The sequence below is a fragment of the Otolemur garnettii genome, unplaced genomic scaffold (genome assembly GCF_000181295.1).
Source record: "Otolemur garnettii isolate 467f Iridium unplaced genomic scaffold, OtoGar3 scaffold00011, whole genome shotgun sequence".
Classification (NCBI taxonomy): Eukaryota; Metazoa; Chordata; class Mammalia; order Primates; family Galagidae; genus Otolemur; species Otolemur garnettii.
The window spans coordinates 24445593-24449372 of NW_003852406.1; positions in this window are offsets into that span (position 1 = coordinate 24445593).

A 3780-nucleotide genomic window follows, 5' to 3' on the forward strand; every position below is an offset into this window, starting at 1 on the left:
AAAAAAAAAAAAAAAAAAAAAGAAAGAAAGAAAATGCCATGAAGGCTATGTTAACCAGTTTGATAAAAATATTTCAAATTGTATATAAAACTAGCACATTGTACCTTATGATTGCATTAATGTACACAGCTATGATTTAATTAAAAAAAAAAAAAAGAATCCGCCCTGTCTAAAGCCAGTAATGACTCAGCACTAGACTCTTTCCCTCTCTCCACAAGTCAGAATGAACAGAAGCAATGGAGAGCCATATCCTCACCACAGACTGAGTCATGGTCACACCCTGCCTGGATGGAAAATTACTAGAAGAGGAGGGAAGGGGAAGGTTAAGCTCCAAGGGTTTTTAATTTCTCAATCCAGAAATCATAGCTATCTATTCTCTCCTTGGAACTAATTAATAAAATAGCTCTTTTCCTGATCCTAGCACTAACCAAGCATGACCAGGTCTAAATGAAGATTATAAGGTAGTCAGGCCAAGGTTGGGAGAAAGGGCAACCCTCCCTCAATTTCCCCTCCAGAAACTTAGAGCCCCACCTAGCAAAGTTCTCGTCATTCACTAGAATGAAGCCATTCTAGTGTTCAGGGGGTTTTAATTAGTTTTGCTTTACCTCACACGTATATATTTTAATTTTATAAAATGAGATTATCTGTAGCTTTTATTTATTTATTGAGACAGAATCTCACTTTGTCACCCTCAGTGAAGTGCTGTGGCATCACTGCTCACAGCAATCTCAAATTCTTGGGCTCAAGCAATTCTCTTGTCTCAGCCTCCTGAGTACTAGGACTACTGGTGCCCTCCACAACACCCAGCTATTTATTTTTTTTTTTAGAGACAAGAGTCTCACTTTGTTGCCCTTGGTAGACAAGGGTAGAGTGCTGTGTGGCATCACAGCTCACAGCAACCTCCAGCTCTTGGGCTTAGGCAATTCTCTTGCCTCTGCCTCCCAAGTAGCTGGGACTATAGGCGCCCACCACAATGCCTGGCTTTTTTTTGTTGCTGTTTGGCTGGGGCCGGGTTCGAACTCACCACCCTCAGTATATGGGGCTGGCACCCTACTCACTGAGCCATAGGCACCACCCCTATTTCATTTTACTTCATTTTATTTTATTTTTTGAGACAGTCTCATTACATTGCCCTCAGTAAAGTGCTGTGGCATCACAGCTTATGGCAATCTTAATCTCTTGGGCTTAACTGATTCTCTTACCTCAGCCTCCCAAGTAGCTGGGACTACAGGCGCTCGCCACAACACCCGGCTATTTTTTTTGGTTGCAGTTGTCGTTGTTTAGCAGGCCCTGGGCCAGGCTCAAACCCACCAGCCTCAGTGTATGTGGCTGACACCTTACTCACTGAGCTTTGGGCGCCGAGCCGCATACAGCTGTTTTTTTAGAGACAGTGTCTCACACTTGCTCAGGTTGGCATTGAACCTGTGAACTCAGGCAATCCACCTGCCTCTGCCTCCGCCTCCGCCTCCGCCTCCCATAGTGCTAGGATTATAAGTATGAGCTACAACACCCAGCTATATGTAGCTTTTAATCTTCATATCCAAAAAGTCCTACTGCTTTTCTGTGGAACACTATGAATGGTATATTTAATTTCATTACAACATTATTGGCAAAATCTATTACTATGCATAGCTCTTAAAAAGAAGTGATACCTATAAGGCTAGCTCAGCTATTTGAGTTTTTCTGGCAATACACACTATTTGTTCATTCTTTCTCATTCCATCATTTGCTAATACTTGCTATGTTAGATGCCAGTGATATACAGAAATTATAAGAAATGCTTACAGCTGAGAAAAATCTATTTGTAATTTCAGAAAACGAATAAAAATGTTGTTATACCATTTCGGTTCAGTTTAATTGCTGGAACACCAGTGGGAACAGTTTGAGAACTTCCAAGTAACAGAGAGTGATAACACATTGACTGCCACACTAGAAAATTATTTTTCCCTTGTGCCACTGTGTTTTATTAGTTCAAGAGACATGTGAGTTGTATATACTTCATGAGGCCCCAGGCTCAAAACTAGTGTAAGTTAAATACAACTCACATGGCAGATAACGTGTTAAGAGCTCAAGTTTTGGTTAAGAAGTAAGGATGAGAGCTCAAGTAGGGCAGATCTGATGATAAACTCAGCATTGAGGCTCAGCACGGTGGCTCACGCCTGTAATCCTAGCATTCTGGGAGGCCAAGGAGGGTCGATTGCCTGAGCACACAGGTTTGAGACCAACTTGAGTCAGAGAGACCTCATCTTTAAAAGTAGCTCAGTGCTGTGGTGGGTGCCTGTAGTCCCAGCTACTTGGGAGGCTGAGGCAAGAGAATCACTTAAGTTCAAGAGTTTGAGGTGGCTGTGAGCTGTGATGCCAATGCACTCTACCGAGGGCCACAAAGTGAGCCCAACTTGATCAGATCTGCCCAACCTGACCTCTCATCCTTAACCTCTTAACCAAATCTTGAAAACCAAAGCAAAACTTGCAAACAAAAAAACAACAAAAAAAACTTAGCACCACCACTGACCTTATTTTAGGATCTCTAAAGCAAACATGTCTTCCAGCTTTGTCCTCAGTATTAAATGAGAAAATATTTGTAAAGTTTGAAAGGCTATGTAGCAGCGTTTTCCAACTTTTTAATCTGATGGCACACTTGAATCTATACCTAAACTTTTGCAGCACACTTATGTTGATCATTAAAAAAAGAGTAAAAAAAGAATGTGCTTTGAACTTCTTTCAAAAATAATTTAATTAATGATCTTTAAAAATTTTCACAGCACACCAGTTGAAATTCACTGCTATATAGCATAGAACCAGAACAATTCTAGAGTCAAGTTGCCTGTCATTGCTATGGAATATACCAAAATTACTTATCCCTTGAGCCCGTTTTCTCAAAACAGGAATAATAGCATCTATTTCACCATCATCAAGGCTTGTTGTGAGAATTATACGAGTCAACATATGTATAGAGAAGGCTTATAATACCAAGTACATGTAAGTAATCTAAACTGTTAGGAAATTGTTAAAGTGCTTAGGTAGCATAATGCCCTGCACCTACCCAGTAAGAACTAAAAAATGTTAGCTATCTCTCAAACTATGGACATGAGCTCAAGGGTCCTCCCAGAAGGCAGCAGTTTTGGTTAGAGTAGGCTCAGTGGTTGAGTCAGTTACTTGGTGAAGAGCTATTTCTCCTAGACCTCAAACTAGAATGGAGAGTCTTAGGAGACTTTACAGTCAGAATCAAGAAGTGATAAAGAAGTTTAAGAAACACCTCCTCAGGAGATAAACCTTAAGAATAGTACTTGCAGTCTGGGTGCAGTGGCTCACACCTGTAATTGTAGTACTCTGGGAGGCCAACGCAAGAGGATTGCTTGACGTCAAGAGTTTGAGACAAGTATGAACAAGAATAGGACCTCTACCTTTAGTAAAAATAGAAAAATTAGCCAAGTGTGGAGGGGGGCACCTGTAGTCCCAGCTACTCAGGAAACTGAGGCAGAAGGATCACTTGAGCCCAGGAGTTTAAGGCTGCTATGAGCTAGGCTGACACCACAGCACTCTATCCAGGGCAACAGAGCGAGACTTTGTCTTGAAAAAAAGAAAGTACTTGTATATTAAAGCAGGTCATGAACTGCAAAAACTACGAAACAACATAAGGTACCCAGGCAAGATGTTACCTCTCAGCTCGGCGCCTATAGCTCAACCGGCTAAGGCGCCAGCCACATACACCTAAGGTGGCGGGTTCGAATCCCCAGCCCGGACCCGCCAAACAACGACGGCTGCAACCAAAAAATAGCC